Raw genomic sequence first — 20,434 nt, 5'->3', positions numbered from 1 at the left:
CAGAAAAGGTCCTAATGCAAGCAAGGAACATTCAAATCAATTATTTTGGAGCCATTTCCAGGCTTGTTAACTTGGAGCAGGATCAAGAACAGCTGGATCATGATCAGGACAGAAGTCTTAGGCTCCTTCATAATTACTATGAATAATGCCTTCTCTGTAGCTTCTTGGAGAGAGACTGAACCTCTGAAATTTCTCCTGCTCCCAGTATGTTGTCAGGTAGTGATGGCTGAAATGAAGATGTGACTCTTACATGACATGTGAACAGTCTTATATTGCAGGTATTGTGGCTTTATCTCTAAGTCTGTAAAAACAAGACCAACTTGAACTTCAGTATTTGAAATTTCAGTATTTGAAAATAATTTTTACAAACACTGACATAAGTAACTGCATATTGAGATGGAATATAAAACAAATCATCCTCTATTCTTGTGTTTGATCCTGGCTGCACCTTTTCTTTCTCCTTAAGGTTTCCAAAAGTCCTGGTTCTAAGGCAGAAGTTCAGATGAAAGTGTTCATTGCTGTATCTGTGTTGTGTTATGGGTAAGGTCCCAATGTCTGGGTGTCTCAGAGCTCAGGACTCTTTAGTACAACTATTTGTCAAAATTAGTGTTTGCCTCTCTTTCAAGTGCCCTAATAAGGACTTGCTCTGACATGAGTTCAGAATGTTAAAACAATCAAATGGCCTAGTGTATTAAAGAGACAGATATAACAGGTTCTGGACTGCCAGTGATAAAGGCAGTAACTGAAAGATGATCTCAGGTTAATAAATCCTGGGTACCATACAACAAAATTTGAGCTGCAAACCTTTGCAATAACTCTAATCACAGAATCACAGAATGTTAGGGGTTGGAAGGGACCGCAAAAGATCATCTACTCCAATCCCACATTGCCAGAGCAGGATCACCAAGAGTAGATCACACAGGAACACATCCAGGCAGGTTTTGACTGTCTCCAGAGAAGGAGACTCCACATGCCCCCAGGCAGCCTATTCCAGTGTTCCATCACCCTCACAGTGAAAAAGTTTTTCCTCATGTTAACATGGAACTTCCTATGCCTCAACTTCCACCCATTGCCCCTTATCCTGTCACTGGGCATCACCAAGAAGAGCCTGACTCCATGCTCCTGGCACCCATCCTTTGCATATTTGCAAGCATTAATGAGGTCCCCCCTCAGTCTCTTCCTCTCCAAACTAAAGAGCCCCAGTTCCCTCAGTCTCTCCTTGTAAGGAAAATGTTCCACTCCCTAAATCATTTTTGTGGCTCTGTGCTGGACTCTTTCAAACAATTTCCTGTCCTTCTTGAACTGAGGTGCCCAGAACTGGACACACTATTCCAGATGCATCCTCACCAGGGCAGAGTAGAGGGGGAGGAGAATCTCTTTTGATCGACTAACCACACCCCTTCTAGTATACAAGGACATCGAGACACTTGAACATGTCCAGAGAAGGGCAACAAGGCTGGGGAGAGGCCTTGAGCACAAGCCCTATGAGGGGAGGCTGAGGGAGCTGGGATTGTTTAGCCTGGAGAAGAGAAGGCTCAGGGGTGACCTCATTGCCCTCTACAACTACCTGAAAGGTGCTTGTAGCCAGGAAGAGGTTGGTCTCTTCTCTCTAGCAACCAGCACCAGAACAAGGGGACACAGTTTCAAGCTGTACCAGGGAAAGTTTAGGCTCGAGGTGAGGAGAAAGTTCTTCACTGAGCGAGTCATTCGTCATTGGAATGTGCTGCCCAGGGAGGTGGTGGAGTCACCATCCCCGGAGGTGTTCAAGAGGGGACTGGACGTGGCACTTGGTGCCATGGTCTAGTCATGAGGTCAGTGGTGACAGGCTGGACTCGATGATCTTTGAGGTCTCTTCCAACCTTAGTGATAACTGTGTGATACTCCAGAATGGCATTAGCTTTCTTGGCCACAAGAGCACATTGCAGGCTCACGGTCAACCTTCCATCCACTGTAACAGAAATGCAGCAAAAGTTCATCTGTATATTGAAGGCTCAATACTCACCAAGAAATGTGTCCCTGTCTTGGGTGGAGCAAAAGGAGCATAGCCATCAATGATCCTTGACCATCCTGGTATTGGTGCCCCTGAACGCACCTCTTGAAGCTGATGCTCCTCTCACCGATAGATGTTTCTCTTGTGGGTTTTACACCCTAAAACAGCCTGTCCCTGCCTTCCAGGTGATATTTAGCAGGGTTTGGCAGGACAGCTGAGTGACATAGTCATATATGTCTAGCACGTGCCCAGTTTTACTGATCAGCACACTGAGCAGTGTCAACTTCAATATTAAAATTGCAGTTAATCAGGCAAAGTTCTTTGTTTAGACACCCTGGCCTTCAAAATCTGTTTTGAAGTTGGGTGTTTGTTATTTCAGCCTTGCTCCATCTGTTTTAGCCAAAGCAGGCCTGTCTTGCCTTCATAAGGTTCCCTCCTTCAGCTGCTTGGCAGGTCAGTTTGGCATATCTTCATTTAATAGAAACACCTGCTGATGCTAAAGTACCTCCTTCCCAATGCTTGCTGAATCAACTTGCCTTCCTGTCCCACAGTAAGCTAGGCAGTTATCGTTTCTAAACATAAAAATGAGACAAGCTGAAAGAGAGAAAGAAATGTACCATATCATGGTCTACCCACCTCAATCCCTGCATGCATTTTGTAGGAAAAGACATGTTTTTTAAAGTTACAGCTTGCTCAAAAGGTAGCTGAAGACTATGTTGTCCTTTCAAGCACCTGTTGCTGCTTCTCCTACTGTCATTGTAGCTCTCTTCTCCTTTCTAAAGAAATTCATCACAAACTTAAATCCAGGCCTATTTTCAGACTCTGAGCTTAAACTTCAAAGCAGTTCAGCTTAGCAGCAAGGGAGGGCAGGTAAGCTGCGTTTTTCCTTTGAAGCCTTACTCTTTGCATTTCAACTCCCCATTCTCATGGCCCTGCACCTTCTTGGGAGATGCTCCTCTAATGTTGCTGGTAATCCTTAGCAGAACAGATTTCATGGTGCCTCTGATAAGCATCTAAAAGGGAAGTGCAGTGCCAACACCAGCCAGCATCCTTACCTGCAACTTTCACCCAGGCCATGAAGCTCTCATCATTATCAGGTGAGACAGTACAGTGCTGCACAGTGCTTGGGCAGAGAGCTACCAGTTTGTGCTCCTGGATGGATGGAGCCCCAGAAAGAGGGCAAGACCTGTAAAAACACTGCATTTCCGCATGCTGAGGGGCCTGCCATCACCCTTCCTTAGTGCTGGCCAAAACCAATACAACTATGTGTTCTCTTTGCATTTCATACTATAGCAGTCAGGTAGATTATCCCATATGGTTGAGTGTGATAGAGTTCTTTGCCTGGCTTTGACATCCCAGTGCCATGGTAAGCACTGAAGTATGAGGAGTGATGACTCTAGCTAGCTGCCATAGGACTGCAGCAGGCCAGGCATATCACCAGTTACAGTTGAAACGTTAGCTGAAAGCTGGGTGAAAGGAATCTGCTTAACAGGTGTGCTAGGAGTCTGGCACAGAGACTTGGGCTAGGGCCAGTACCACTGAATGTCTGCTGTGTTGATTAGCTGGCTGACTAGAGTTACAACAGGGTGGAGGGAACCAAACACAAATGTCTCTTCATCTGCAGCAGCTTCTCACTTGCTAGAAAATTTCCTCAGCATTTCTGAGTTAACTACTGCCCAGGAGCTGCAGCCTTCTTTTTCTCTCAATTTTCTTTTTGCTTTCATGAACCCATGCACCTACCCTTTGATGGGGTTGTTCCTCTGCAGTCCCAGTGCAAAACTAGAAAACACAGAACAGCAGTGAGCAACAGTCCTGAGATCTGACTGGCCATCAAAATTTTTCAGACATGACTTCAACTAGTAATGGTGGGTAGATCAATGTTTGTTGGTCAGATAACCTCAGACTAGGGATTTATGTAGCAGAATCATCTGTCCTTCACAGTTACACTCAGCATTGTCAGAACTACCTTACTCCTAGCATGGAAATTAGTCCAATTTCTTGACTGTCACTTCATAGCTGCCAACTCAACCTTCTTACCACACAACTAGGAGATAATGACAGGAAGATTCCTGGACATGTCAGGCTTGATAGGTTGGGACAGCTTTAGAGAGCAAGCTGAGTGAAAGCTTTCCAAGCCAAGGCAATTCTCTGCATTTTCATGACCAGCCACATTTAAGCTAGTCCTAATGTGTGAATATGTCTGAGTGTGCACCAGAAGGCTTCCTGATGTCCTATTGGCCTCACTGGGAGTTTTGGGTGTGCATGTTCAGGTGACAAAAGAACTGGGGAAACTTTCTTTGATCTAGACTTTTCAAATATGCCATTACCAAATCATTAAATAAAAGCTTGCCTTTGCATGTGTGAGGTCAGTACGAGCTTTGCTATTTATCTCAATGGGATTTTTGGAAGAGTACTTAAAAAAATTCTGAGCTCCAGTCCACCAGTTACAACCTCAGTACAAACATTTTATCAAGTGCTAGCACTACATTGGGCAAATAAAGAGAGAAGCTGGAAATGCATGGGTTTTCTGTGCAAATGGCCCAGTTGCCTGCAGAAAGAAGATCTGAAATGGGAAACAGCAAGTACTCCAGCCTGCAAAAACTTAGCTGAGTGTGGCTGGCCACAGTGTGATATATTCAGTCCACTGAAAATCTGGAGCCATAATCAGCTTCAACTTTATGAGATCTTACTCTCTTAATTTATCTTCCAGATTAATGAAGTATTACAGGATCTGTCCAAGATTTGTTCAAATCAAAGAGAATTTTTCAGCACCTGCAAACAATAAAAATGGAACCAGAAACACAGGTTACACAGGTAAATGCTCATAAATGAGCCTCATGTCTTAATTCTTCAAATCAGCAAGCATGCAATCAGGTCAGGGAAAATTGCTAACCTGAAACAATAATTATGATTTGCCTTTTGTGATTTAGCAATTAATTAGCATATGACTACTGAACATTAGGCTTATACAAGATTGCAAATCTGTAGTCCCAACCCCAGCTGGAGGCTCTGTTAGACTATACTGCTGACATAAGTCTTAATAAGTAGATTGGTAATCTTCGTTATGGGCTTTTTTCTTGTTCAGAGGGTATGATACATCCCATCCCTCTTGGTCTGAAGCAGGATTGTTTGATTGGTCTCATATGAACCTGAAAGCCATTAAGAGCATGAAGGATGAAAAGTAATTCAGACTGCTTTATTACCATTTTCTGGTAAAGTACCAGTTTAAACTCTGGACCTACTGTGAAGCAGCAGGTTTCCAGATATTGACTGTGTTGGCATGTGCTTCTGGAAAAGAGGAAACGACTGATTCCTAAAAGAAGAAACATCTGCTCAAGTCATGAACACACTTTCTGGCTGAGGCCAAACAGCAGGATGACTAAATAAGTCCACATGCTGACAGACCCAATGGCCACTCATAGTCATGGTGGTGAGCAGGAAGCCACACTAGTTTCTGCTTAACCCTCAACACATTGTTAGATGAAAATTAGTTTTACAGGGTTCACCATAGTCCCTGCCACCCTGGCTTTCATAGATAAGACAAGGAGAGGTTGTTTGGGTTTTTGTGGGGTTTTTTTGTTGGTTTGGTTGGTTGGTTTGATTTTGGTATGTTTTGTTTTGGGTTTTTTTTGTGTGTGTACAGGAGACTCATGAACCTCTGAGAGGCAAAAGTGGTATAGTTGCCAGTCTGAGCACTGCACTAGGGCAGCACACATCCTTGTCTAGAGTGGTTCTTTCATATTTTATCATTTTTTGGACTGTTTTGGGTTGTTGTTATTTCCTGATTAAAAACAGTGTGAGTAAACTCTACCAAAGTCTCACAGACAAGGTAGTGATACAGCTAGAAGAGAATTTTTCCTGGTGAATGCAATACTGATGTTAGGATTCCATTACACATGCTTTCTTTGTCTGCCCATAGTTTAATCACCAGAACAATTGAAGTAAATAGGGGGAAGTAACTATTCCTATTCTGGAATACAGCTTTGCTCAAGATACTTTTACTATTTTAGCACCACCAGCAAGTGAATATAATTGAGAAACCTGACTACCATCAGGATACTAGTCTGAGGACCTCAGAAGGAAAATTTTCCTTATCTTTTATCCTGAATTACTAGGGTGGGATTTTTCATTTGTGTCAGAAGGAATACTTACTTAAAAATCAAAACAGTAAACGACAACAAAGTCTGAAGAAAAGGAAGCAGACAATAAAATTCATCCCTGTATCAATGAGCAGTATGCTTAGACTTAGATTCTGTAAAAGCGGAGCATGACTTCATTTTAACCTGTGATTTGCAGAATGAGGGTCACAGGACTCAATGCTGTCCAAGAAAAGCAAAGTGCACAGCCAGCCTGGGTGGGGTATGTTTTGCAGTCGCTAGTACACCTTCCCTTACAAATTGTTTACCTTGTTCTCTGCTTCAAAGCATTATGGGGACATTTGCTGCTTCAGAACTGATACTGCATCCTTTGATCCTGCAGTAAATGAGACCTTCAGTAAGGAGCTCTTTCTTCTTGCTTTTCCTGTTCATGAAACCATTTCTTCGTTTTCACTTCAGCAATGCACTCAAGCAGGTGCTTAACATTAAGGTCATTCAGGACTTATGTATGTGATTAAAATTAGGCATGCATTTAAATGCTGTGTGGAACTGGAACCTCAATGAGGATGGCTGTTGGATCAACCTGCTATGACCTCTGCTGAGCTGATTATAACTCAGCCTTTGTAGCACTCTATTTTTCCCCAAAAGTCATAGCTTATTCACTGTGTCATGTAACAGGAATTTAAGTGGTCCTGCCTTTTTATTTTTTTTTCCACTATGAAAATTATATTTATTTTTCTAGCTCTGTAAATATTTAAGATGATAGGAAAGGTTTCCTATGTTCCTCCCCAACCTTCCAACTCTGTAACACCTTTTACACATCAAGAAGGCATGTGGAGTATGAAAGTACTTTGCATAGTTTTAAAGTTCCAGCAAAAAAATAAAACAAGTTTCTCTATAAAATTCAAGTTTCTGAAAAATAAGTATAAGAGGAAAAAAATGGGAGTTGCATTTATGTCTGCAGTAGGACAAAAAAAGAATGGCTGATCACCCACACCACAAAGATTCTTGTATTGTCCACTTTTTCACCATTGAAAATTTTGGAGGCACAAATAAAGAGGGATATTTCATTCACTTCCTCTTTCTTGCTGAAAGCTCAGAGAGGACTCTGAATATGCCTGTAGGATTGAGAAGTAGAAGGAGATTTTAGACTTTTGTTCTGCAGATTCAGATCTATGGGATATGCCAGTTTATCACCCCAAAGAAAAACAAAAGCAAAACCAAACAAGCTATGAGATCATCTGAATCACTGCTGTAAACAGATTAGCCCCACGTCATGTGAAAATTCCTTATCACACAGCTGGGATTTAACATAAGAGGACTCACTCATTGCTGTGTGTCTCTGCATGTCTATTCACTCTGATGTTCCAACTGCAAAATATTTTAACAGTGCTTTTTCCAATTTACCTATCACCTACATTATGAACAGAGACAGTTGATCTTCCTTCTGATTTTTAATCCCTCCCCTTTTCTGTCCAGAAGGACTGCTTAACCTAAAACCTTAATCCTTAAGCTTGGAAAGTCTGCAGTCACTTGCCTTCATAACCATGTTAGCTTTATCACTGCATCATCAGAAGTACTATCCTTTTTCATTTTTTTTAACTGTAAAGTTGATGTGCTAAGCTTCTTCTCCAGCACTGCAGCCTTCTGATATTTCACTCTGAGATAATGCCAGTGTCTTTCACCAGTCTCATAGCTGGGGCACTTTTTAATGTTAGATTACTTTTAACTCATCCCTAGATAGATGAGAGGTCTTGACTAATCAAGAACCAAACAGCTACTGAACATTTCGTATCTTACCCTGGTGGAAGAGAGAAAGAGCTGTTTACCTTAAGCAGGCAACAGAAAATAGGGATGAAAGTCCAGCCATTCACATCAGCAGGCCATAATTTTACTGGGGATACTTTATTTGGTTCCTGGATGTTCTTACCTTTGGCTCTACTATGCTTCCAGACTCTTTACAACAGTTTCAGCCCTTTTTGAAGGGAGAAGCTTTTCATATAATGGAGTGCGTGATGTTTCTCTTCTCTCTCCCTGAAGTGGCTAACACTTCACCCTTTATTAGAAATAGGAAAAAACAAACAGTGAAGAGATGCTGAAACCCAAAATTCATTATTTCTGCCACTCATGGAGGACTTTATTCTTCATTAAGTGAAGTATCTTGAGGGCACAAGAGAGCTTTAAAATCCTTTTCCTCTGGTTCAGACTTCTGCTTTCATATACTTTTACCTCTCCATCCAACTATTTCTTTGCTTAATAGCACTTGACATTCATTTTTTGGTCTTTCCCTTCTCCCTCTCACCAACCCACCTCTCCTAAGGAATGGTTCTTTTAAAGATATATAGGATTTTTCTATGATACATGATACACATGTGTTTATAAATGATATATAAAATATGAGGGGATTGAGTCAGTCATCAGCAAATTTGCAGATGACACCAAATTAGGAACAGATGTTAGTTAGAGGGTAGAAGGGCTCTGCAGAGGGACCTTGACTGACTGGACAAATGGGCGGAGTCCAATGGCATGGCATTTAACAAGTCCAAGTGCTGGGTACTGCACTTTGGCCACGGCAACCCCATGCAGAGCTACAGGCTGGGGTCAGAGTGGCTGGAGAGCTGCCAAACAGAGAGGGACTGGGGGGTGCTGATTGACAGCCTCCTAAACATGAGCCAGCAGAGTGCCTAGGTGGCCAAGAGGGCCAATGGCATCCTGGCCTGCATTAGGAATAGTGTGGCCAGCAGGAGCAGGGAGGTCATTGTGCCCCTGTACTCTGCACTGGTTAGGCCATACCTTGAGTCCTGTGTCCAGTTCTGGGCCCCTCCATTTAAGAAGGACATTGAGACACTTGAACGTTTCCAGAGAAGGGCAACAAGGCTGGGGAGAGGCCTTGAGCACAAGCCCTATGAGGAGAGGCTGAGGGAGCTGGGATTGTTTAGCCTGGAGGAGGCTGAGGGGAGACCTCATTGCCCTCTACAACTACCTGAAAGGTGGTTGTAGCCAGGAAGGGGTGGGTCTCTTCTCCCAGGCGACCAGCACCAGAACAAGGGGACACAATCTCAAGCTGTGCCAGGGGAAGTTTAGGCTTAAGGTGAGGAGAAAGTTCTTCACTGAGAGAGTCGTTAGTCATTGTAATGGGCTGCCCAGGGAGGTGGTGGAGTCACCATCCCTGGAGGTGTTCAAGAGGAGATTGGACGTGGCACTTGATGCCATGGTCTAGTCATGGGGTTTGTGGTGTCAGGTTGGACTTGATGATCCTCGAGGTCTCTTCCAACCTTGGCGATGCTGTGATACTGTGATGTTTCACATTTTCATATTCCACTATCAAATATAGTAATGGGTTAAATCAAGTGGGAAACACAAGGATATTCTGTTTTAGCTCTCTGGTATTCATGATAATGAAAAGCTGAAATATGTTGTTGTTGTGTTTTGTTTTTCTGAATATTTACATTCCAAAATTTAAAACATGTCCATAGTAAAACTGTTCATAATGTTTTTCTTTCCTTCATTGAAAAAAAAAATCAATCACAGTCAATATATTTGACTTGTTTTGCAAAATGTTAACTTTTTATTAAAAACAGAGAAAGTTTGGAGTATAGCTAACCAAAGCTGACAGTTTTTAGATTTAAGTGGTTACTTCATATAAATTGTCTTGTAGAATATAAATTGTTTTTTGGTTTTTTTTTTTTTAAATTAAAAAGACACAAGGGAAAATTATGATCTAGTACTTAATATCTAATACCATAAATGTATCAAACCTAAAGTAGGGCAGTTGATCTGAGGAGTTCCATGAGAGAAGCAAAGTAGAACCATCAGTCTTAAGCATGTAGAGCTTCTTGCCTAATTAACAGGGAAAGCATGCAAATGCAGTATTAATTGCACAGATCTTTCCAGAATGATGGTGCATTGCTGGCTTGACTGCCTGTGCACACCTAGATTCTGGCAGTGGAATAGACACTCCATTAACCACTGTTATTAACCCATCTTTTTTGAAGCCAAAATCTCCACACTTTCACATACTGGCTAAGGATATGGAAGCATAATTGCAGATCTGTGCAGTATTGTTCCGTGCAGCACTTCCAGCATGTCCACAACAAACACAGGTGGCTCATATTTCCATCACAAGAATGCCTTAGATTCCTTCTCTGAAAGAATGCCTGGCTTGTTAGCTGCTTAGTATAATAAAAGTATAAAGCTTCTCTTGCAACCCTACGTCTCAGTCTTAACCTAGAAGTAGAAAAGGACCTGTTCTTCAGTTTAAAGAGTTAAAGAACAAGGAATTTGATCTGAAATGTAAGCACTCCTGATTAAATAAATAGCAAGGCATTAGAAAGCCTGTGTAACGTCCACAGAAAAGTTGAGGCCTACTTTGGTTTAGGTTAGCATATAGATTAGTCTGGATGCCAATTGGGTTCCTAATGCAGAAAATCATGCTGTAGAGATGTTGCTGTAGACTTGGAATTTAATTTGTTCACTTTTTCTTTACTAATACTATTTTTCTTATTATTTTTCTTCCTCGACAGGCTGGACAGATAGGCTGAATCTGACAGCATGAGATTTAACACATCCAAATGCTGGGTTCTGCACATTGGCCACGGCAACCCCATGCAGAGCTACAGGCTGGGGTCAGAGTGGCTGGAGAGCAGCCAGGCAGCGAGGGACCTGAGGGTACTGGTTGACAGTAGACTGAACATGAGCCTGCAGTGTGCCCAGGCAGCCAAAAAGGCCAATGGCATCCTGGCCTGTACCAGGAACTGTGTGGCCAGCAGGAGCAGGGAGGTGATTCTCCCCCTGCATGCTGCACTGGTTAAGCCACACCTTGAGTACGGTGTCCAGTTCTGGGCCCCTCAGTTTAGGAAGGATGTTGACTTGCTGGAACATGTCCAGAGAAGGGCAATGAAGTTGGTGAGGGGTTTGGAACACAAGCCCTGTGAGAAGAGACTGAGAAAGCTGGGGTTGCTTAGCCTGGAGAAGAGGAGACTCAGGGGTGACCTTATTGCTCTCTACAACTACCTGAAGGGAGGTTGTAGACAGGCGGAGGTTGGTCTCTTCTCCCAGGCAGCCAGTACCAGAACAAGAGGACACAGTCTCAGGCTGCACCAGGGGAGGTTTAGGCTGGATGCTAGGAAGAAGTTCTACACAGAGAGAGTGACTGGCTATTGGAATGGGCTGCCCGGGGAGGTGGTGGAGTCGCCATCATTGGAGGTGTTCAGGAGGAGACTTGATAGGGTGCTTGTTGCCATGCTTTAGTTGATTAGGTGGGTTGGATTAGTTGATAAGTTGGACGCAATGATCTTGAAGGCCTCTTCCAATATGGTCTGGTCTATTCTATTCTATTCTATTCTATTCTATTCTATTCTATTCTATTCTATTCCAACAGCATCAAGCAAGATCAGGACTCCATTCTTCAGAACTCTCAAGTGAAAACAAGGAAATATGCAATTACCTAAGGTATGCAAGATTTGTCTTGTTAGGTCAGATTAATCCTATGTCTGAAAATGACCAATTGAAGATTTTTGAAGGAGGAATATGAGCTCAGAACAACCACAGCTCCTCCAGATTCTGAAAAAAACCCTGATGCTTCTACAAACCTGAATATGTTATTACACAGTGCAAGAACCAGTGTGCTTGTGTGTCCATATACTTGGTGTAATGCATGATTGACTGGAAGGGGCTTCCAGTCAATTTATTCCAGCCTTACACATTGAACAACAGCTGACTTAGAGGGCAGTTAATACAACAAAAAACATCTGACCTGCTGCACCCTAGAACTGAACTTTAAAACTGAAGTTTTTTAATGTAGTATCAGAGGATAGTGCCTTGTCAAGTCACTCACCTTTACTTGAGTATAGGTCAAATTTTCAGCTCTGGCCAAACCTGTTATATTCACCTCAGGAAGCTTGAACAGCACTACCTCCTTCGGACCTCCTGTCAAGGTAGATTTAATTGGGAGTGAGACAAAACATTCATCTAAACAACAGAAGAAAACTCCACATGGGGTCAGTCTACTTACTGTGCAGTGCAAGATCTAAACAGAACATGAGGGCCTCTACAGCAATTAATATGAGGATGATTGTCACAGTTAAAATCAAGTGTTAGTAATACTCAACCCTGTGAACTCTTTGGCTGAAACAGAACAAGCTATCCCTTAATTTCTGTAGAACAATCCACACTTTATTGAGCTTGGATTGAGGAGCTTGGAGCTTGGCAGAACTTTGACTTTATCAAATATTCTTTAGTAGCCCAGCCAAAATCAACTCACTTTGACTGGCTGAAGAGAATTCTCTTCTTTTAGCATGGGGTTCATGGAGTGCATGCATCACTTGGGTTTCTGAGTGTTTCCATTAGGGCATCAAGCAAGCCAGCTGAGGTCTGCTGCACATCTGTTCTCTTATCCTTTCTCAACAGGTTGTTTGGGCTTGCAGGTATACTACTTACACAGTTACACGTATTTCTGTACATATAACCTTCATATATACAAATAGATATGCTATATATTTGCATGAGACAATGCAATTTCTGTTCTTTTTTAAACAGTGGTGTGGCTTGACATTGTCCTTATAAGGCTGTAGGCTCAAGCCATAAGGTGCTCTGTTCTGTTCAACAAGTGTTGCCTTTGCAGGTGTGGGAATCCACTCTGCCATGGGCAGGAAGGGCACTTGTTACCTTAGAAAATAGAGGAAAAGCTGATTGGAGCTTCACAGGACATTGCTTCTCTGACTAAAATCCTTTCTGAACAGAAGGGATTGATGGATTCTTCTACAAGAGAGCAAAGTGCAAGGGCATCTAGAAGGAAACATTTGTTTCTGAAGTGGTCTAGAAGTGTGGCAGGAAGAAGCTAATCTTTTGGGAAGGACCATCTGGAAATGCAAACAAAGCACCATCAGTTGAGTGCAACAGGCAGCTCATCAGCTCTGCTCATCCTGTTGCTTTGTGTGATGAAGTATTTGACAGCTTGCCTTACATAGAATACATAGAATACATAGAATAAACCAGGTTGGAAGAGACCTTCAAGATCATCGCGTCCAACCCATCAACCAATCCAACACCGCCCAAGCAACTAACCCACGGCACCAAGTACCCCGTCAAGTCTTCTCCTAAAAACCTCCAATGATGGCAACTCCACCACCTCCCCAGGCAGCCCATTCCAATGTGCAATCACTCTTTCTGTATAGAACTTTTTTCTAACATCCAGCCTGAATCTCCCCTGGCGCAGCCTGAGACTGTGTCCTCTTGTTCTGGTACTGCTTGCCTGGGAGAAGAGACCAACATCCGTCTGTCTACAACCTCCCTTCAGGTAGTTGTAGAGAGTAATAAGGTCACCCCTGAGTCTCCTCTTCTCTAGGCTAAGCAACCCCAGCTCCCTCAGCCTCTCCTCGTAGGGCTTATGTTCCAAACCCCTCACCAACTTTGTTGCTCTTCTCTGGACTCGTTCCAGCAAGTCAACATCCTTCCTAAACTGAGGGGCCCAGAACTGGACACAGTACTCGAGGTGCGGCCTAACCAGTGCAGTGTACAGGGGCAGAATGACCTCCCTGCTCCTGCTGGCCACACTGTTCCTGATGCAGGCCAGGATGCCATTGGCCCTCTTAGCTGCCTGGGCACACTGCAGGCTCATGTTCAGTCTACCGTCGACCAGCACCCCCAGGTCCCTCTCAGCCTGACTGCTCTCCAGCCACTCTGACCCCAGCCTGTAGCTCTGCATGGGGTTGCTGTGGCCAATGTGCAGAACCCGGCACTTGGATGTGTTAAATCTCATGCCGTTGGACTCTGCCCATCTGCCCAGCCTGTCGAGGTCCCTCTGCAGAGCCTCTCTACCCTCCAGCAGATCAACTCCTGCGCCCAGCTTGGTGTCGTCAGCAAATTTACTGATGATGGACTCGATGCCCTCGTCCAGATCATCAATAAAGATGTTAAAGAGCAAGGGGCCCAGTACTGATCCCTGGGGCACACCACTGGTGACTGGCTGCCAGCTGGATGTGGCACCATTCACTACCACTCTCTGGGCTCGGCCCTCCAGCCAGTTCCTAACCCATCGCAGTGTGCTCCCATCCAAGCCATGGGCTGACAGCTTGGCCAGGAGTTTGCTATGGGGAACGGTGTCAAAGGCCTTGCTGAGGTCCAGGTAGAGACATTAAACAAGGTCAGGAGAAGGAGAGAGGGGAAGCATCCTGCCATCCTGTGTAAAGTTAAGGCCAAAGGGAGCCATACCAAAAACCTGCAAGGGTGCTCCTCCTTCCCTATTCTGCTCCTGAAAGAGGCTATGCTTCAGCCCATATAGCTGAAAAAGAAAACCAGTGATTAAGCTGCGGAAGAGAAGGCAGAGGCTGCTGGTGAGGATGGTGGGACTACATCTGAAGTGAAGCACCAATCAGTGCAAGAAAAAGTAGATGCATCAGTCCCTCAAGGTTTGAGTCAAATTCCATTGTGGTTGATGGAAAGCTTTCCATTCATTTGAATGGAATAAATGAATGATTCATGGCACATACTGTTTAGATGATAGTGAGTGAGCAGCTCCTGAAGACAGGAATGAATCAGAAAGGTGCAAGCTCATGAAGTGTATGAAGTCTTTCAGATACCGATTGCACTACAGAAAGGCTTTGATGCTCAAGAAAAATCTTACTTCGCCTTCAGCAACTTGGAGTACACACACAATGCAGCAGATATGTCACTGCATACCCACAGTTTATGTTGTGGCACTGAATTCACTTCTGCAACACAATGAGAGTGACAAAACTGCATAGCTGAAAAGAGCCATGTGGAAGAAGTACAGGAGTGCAGGTCAAAATGACTTTTTTGTTTAGGAAATAGACCTTCCAATCTGATCAGGTTTGACCTAGCTTCATTTTCCCACAAACTGTTTTCTGTATTTGGTGATCCAATATCCAACAAGCATCCTGCAACCAAAGAAAAAGCACATGACCTATAGTTACTCATGAGAGTGGGCTTCATCAAGACCACTAATGTGTCAGAGGCAGCAACAGTCACTGTTGCTTTTAAAATTCATACAGAAAGCAATACAGCTGCATTAGCAGTATGTTTCTTGTTACACATAGCTGCCAGAGGTACAATAATTAGTGATTACTCCTTTTCCTCCTTATTCACTTACTCATCAAAATCTACCTATGCCTTAAATTTCGTACAGACATTCTTTTCCTGCTAAATGCATGTTATTTTAGGCAACAGTGGTATTGACAGGCTCAGTTTAGATTTTGTGTTGCTTCATCCTCATTACAGCTCTGCCTAACTGCGGTCATTCAAACTTTGGTTTGTTTACCTTGCTGTTTGACTCCTCTCATTATTCTGACTACACTGGCAAGCAAGCGCATTGGCAATACTTACCTGAGAAACTTCAGTTCAATGAATATTAAGTCTTCAGTATCTGCCATGTCTACCCAGTTTCTAAGATGCTTACTTCACTTCTGTACTGAGGTTGTTTATATAACTGTAATACAAAAACTTCTACCAAATTTGCCATGAGCAATGAAATACAAATTCCACTTAAATTGTTCTTCAAGTCATGATCACTGTGGTTATGATTTTCCCAAATTCATACACTAGGGGATGAACCTGTTTAACAGAGTGAGATGTTAATAACTTCTAAAGTGTTGTGTTAAGAGCAGTGTGAAATTCTTCAATTTTTTTTTTTTTTTTTAACTCTTCAAACTGGCAAATCTTTATTTAAAAAAAAAAAAGGAAAACAAAAAAAGATATTTCAGTACAGTTATTCTTCTGTTCAAGCCTCAGTTAGAGAAGAAGACACCAGCCCTGTGGCTATCAGTTATTCAGATTCCTGTATATGTTGCTAATGAATTCCTTTAAAAATTGGATCAGCTGGAATTAATATATCACTTACTGCTAGACATACACATAGATACATGCAAGAATTATTCAAATTACTTTTGAGCTAACAGTTTTCTTTGCAAAATACAGCTTTACCAAAATGCTATTTTATGATTTTGGTTATTTTTAATTCAGAAAGTAATCACTGAAATGAAATATGTTGAAATATTCATAAGATACTTTTACTTCCTTTTCTGAATAAAACCAAAACCCATTACAAAATATTCAAGCTCTCATAAAATCAAGTCTTCCAGCCAACTTTATTTAATGTTTATTAAACATAATATATCCAAGATAAGAGGTGCCAGAATTAATTTGTGGCCTTTTGTGATGTGTGGTTTTAAGCCTTTACAATATGTTTAATGGGGTTTCATTACATGGCAGAAGTGACCCAATACACCAAATATTCTTTTCATGAAAATCAGTTGAAAGCCATTGTGTCTTCTTCTGTGTTTCAGATGAAAGGAGCGAATAGAAAATTATTTATGTTCCCAAGACCACAAAGAAGAGTCATTCTGCCAGTGGCACATAATGGGATTAACTAGATTTCTGTCCTCACCTCCCAGAGTATTTCTTAATAAACCAAATAAAATAATTAACAATATTCAAGCTTTAAAATTGTAAGCTTTTTTCTACTCTTCATAAACACTTTTTTTTAATTGAGACAGGGAAAGGTTAGATGTATCTCTAGACACACATATCCTTGTCTGCATAGTGTTTGGTTCCAACACTTTGTTCCAGGTCAGTTCTTTGGTCTTCAAGGCCCTTTGAGGCCTGATTTCAACCTGAAGTACTCGGTGGAGGAAAATGAGCTGCCAAAGGATGGTTGGTAAAGAGACATTAAAGATGTGGTTGGAAGTAGGGAGACACTCCTTCCCTGACTTCAAACAGAGAGTAACTGGGCCCTTCTTAGGCCGTGCATCCTGTCAGCCCTATTTGAAAGCAGATCCTCATGAAGGACAAGTGAAAGCTACTCATTGGTGTTGTTCCCAAAGGCTTGGGCAAACGGAAGAGGAAAGGTCTGTTTAGCAAGCCTGCTCTCAGCAGTGGAGCTTTAGGAGACATTGGGGATGCAGTTGAAGGCCCTGATGATACTACAGCTTTACATTACTTGGTAGAAATAAGGTTGAAATCATGAGGAAGATAGCCTGGACTAGGATATTGGTGTGGCAATATTTTTTTTTCTTCAGTGAAGGAACAAACTAGTAGTCTGCAGGAGTTACTGCACTTACTACCTGAGAGGATTTGAGCAGTGGGTTTCTTTATTACTGTTAATTTCAAACAGTAAGAAAAACAATTCCTGCTGTACAGTGGAATTTGTGTGCCTGTTTCAATCTTCTTTTTATAATGCATGTCCACAATGCTGAAATATCCATAAAGCTTGCTAGTCTGACTAGGAGTTTAATATAAAAAAATACAGATATTGTGTGAGACTAATTGAAACTGAGAATTAGAATAAGCAAATACACACACACACACCCCCCCCAAACACCACCACCACCACCACCACCACAAAAAATCCACCCCAAACCCCAACAGTCTACACATCCTATAATGTGTCTTTGAATGTAGATGTCTTCATGAGACATGTCTGCATCACTGCAAATCTGTTAGGTGTTTTGGTGCTTTCTTCATATAATTTGAAATGTAATGTGTAAAATAACCTAAAGTAAAAATAGTGGAATGTAGAAAATTGTAAAATAAAGACTGCAGGAAAATGTCATCTTTGCCTGCTGTTTTTATGGAGGTAAGTTTGTGAAATCAGTGTTTGCTGCTTAAACTAAGGATTGAGGAAAAATGATGGAATTTCTTGATTTCATCAGGTAACATGAGAGATAGTGGAGCGTACTGGTGGCTTTATATTACACAGCTTTTAGATGCAGAGACATAAACATCCATCTAAGTGAAAATTAGCAATGAGGAAAAGCAATAGGCCTGTTTAATTTCAAACACGTATTCTGGTTTCAAGATGTCCATTGTTCAGTTCATTCATATTGAACAAGGTTAGGTAGCCATAGAGAGAAAAATAGAGAAGGATTTTGACCTTGGTAAAACCAGAAGCACCCTGATGGCAGGATGTATGTGGCTTGGCTGAAGAGGCTCGGCTGGTGGGCAAAAGATCTGGAATCAGATTTATTCCAGGGCCAAAATAACAGGAAACCTTGAACAATATGAAAAGGTTTGGCAGACTTAATAATTTAGGAGTGGAATAAGGCCCCAAGGCATTCCAAGATTTCTGTAATTGGGGCTGGGGTCAGGCAAGAAGCTTAGTCTAAGGGCTTGCTTACACAGGACATGGACTGGTTTATTATATTGAAAAAATGATACTGCTATAGCTTGGATGGTCAATTTACCAATGTAACCAAATCCTTACAAAGCAAAGAAATCCTTATGAATTTGCAAGATTGGCAGGCATATTCATCGGGCTAAACAGTGGCTATCTTACAGCTGGTTAGACCAAAGAACTTTGAGTCCTGCTTGCTGGAGAAAACCATGGAAATCAACTTCTGACAGGTGGACATGTTAGCTAGAAAACCGCAGTCCTTCTGGCTTATGAACACTGAGACAAGAACTGCACATTTCACAGGAATGTCAGTGATCTCCTTATGACTCATACTTCCTCTGCTTGTGTTCTTCAATTCTCATACCCAAGGGATGAAGGAAAACTTAAACGAAGAAAAGGATGGATGTTTGAATAAACTTGTAGAATACTAAAGTGTTGCAAACTGATATTTGGTCAGCACAATAGGAAGCATATGATGAAATAAAGGTGGTTAACACCAGCCCTTTAACCCAGAGAATATAAAATTAAGAGTGAGAAAGACATTTAGAGCTCTATGCCTCCTCACCAGCAAACCACACCTGAGTTGGTATGCCAAAAGATTATGTTGCTGTGAAATTATATGGAAGCTTGATTTTACACTGAATATATTTAAATCCATGATTAACTAGCTATGAAAGCAATTAATCATTCAGTACATTAATCCCAAGGACAATTAAGTAGGTAGGCAAACCAATTAATTTATTGGAGGCCCTATGTTTTTTCTAGTATTCCATGGGTTCTTGCACTGGCAATTCCCATCTGCAGCTTGAAAGTTGTCAAGAAGGAAAACAGATATTTCAGCTCTAGACTTTCTCACCTGGAGGCACAAGAAACACTTTGAAATTAGGGAATAAAAACTTCAGAGGGCTTCTGTGAAATGATCAAAAGAGAAAGTTAAAAATGTGGGGCCAGCTCTAAAGCTGATGATTAAGTTAGAATGTGAAGAATGACAATTTAAGAACAAGATGAATGAGAAGGTTCAAACCTCTTGGACCTATTGCTCTAGGCTCTCTTCAGACTCAGAAGTACCTGCACCTGCTGGTGTTTGAGGTGCATCTATCAGAATTTCCTTTGCAGTCACAATGGCTAGAAATGCTATTCAATATGCATACTTGAACCCTGGAGAACAGCTGGGTATCAGGGAGAAGCTTCCATAGGCAAGAGCACCTCCAGCAAAACATCACCATCCAAGAACAGAAGAGGCAAGCAGAAGCAACTATGATAATGCAGTCTAGAGTCATGGACTGGACCTAACTGGTTACAGCATAAACCTGATTATATCCTATACATGCGTAATCCACCTACTTTTCTCTCTGAAGAGCTGCACACTTGCTGTTGCCCTCACCTTTTTAATCCAAAATCTTACTGTTTCCCCTGAAGTTATTGGTGTCTTTGTGGCTATTGTGCAAACTTCTGGCTTGAATTAACAGTGCTACAATCACTGTTCTGTTATTGACACTCATTAAGTCCTCTTCATTCTGTCCCAGATACTACCACGAAACATCAGCCTGCCTTGCCTTGCCTTTGCAGAGTCCCTTGCTTTTCTTTGTATGCTTTCCCCTTGTGTCTCCCTTATTTTTAAAGAAAAGACACTGTTGACCTTCTCCTTGCTGCTTGCAGTATACGATTGGCAGGGTCAAAAAAGGGGCATTGGATCCTGATGAACTAGTCATTGTACATATACCATAATAACCGCTTCCATCTGGCTATTTAAGACAGAGCTTTTACCCTGTTTGGTTTGGTTTATCTTCCAAGCCTTTCCTTCAACGTACTTTCCACAAGAAACTGTCTTACTCATCAAGTGTGTGTGCATGTGTATAAAGATTTCAAGACCTAGAGCAGAAATCATGCTAACGTAACTAACATATCTGCTAAATCTCTTTTCAATCATATTACTTCTCATTACATTCCATGTCAAGTTTTGATGCTCAGCATGTTTTACCACTGGAATAGTAAGTACCAGCTTGATTGCAGCAATATCTTTTGTAAGACTACACAGAAAAGAGTACCACCCACTTGCAGTTGTCAGATTTTCAGATATATTAGTTCATTACTGAGGAAATGACGGCTTTTTCTGCTATCATCCTTTGAAATTAATTCAAATATTAATATGTTGATTGGACAGGTGGTACTTACATAGAGACTGATATGTATAAATAATTGTTAGCTTTTTGAATACAG

The sequence above is a fragment of the Dryobates pubescens genome, chromosome Z, assembly GCF_014839835.1.
Source record: "Dryobates pubescens isolate bDryPub1 chromosome Z, bDryPub1.pri, whole genome shotgun sequence".
Lineage (NCBI taxonomy): Eukaryota > Metazoa > Chordata > Aves > Piciformes > Picidae > Dryobates > Dryobates pubescens.
The sequence above is the reverse complement of the archived record's forward strand: the minus strand, read 5'-3'. Positions refer to the sequence as shown.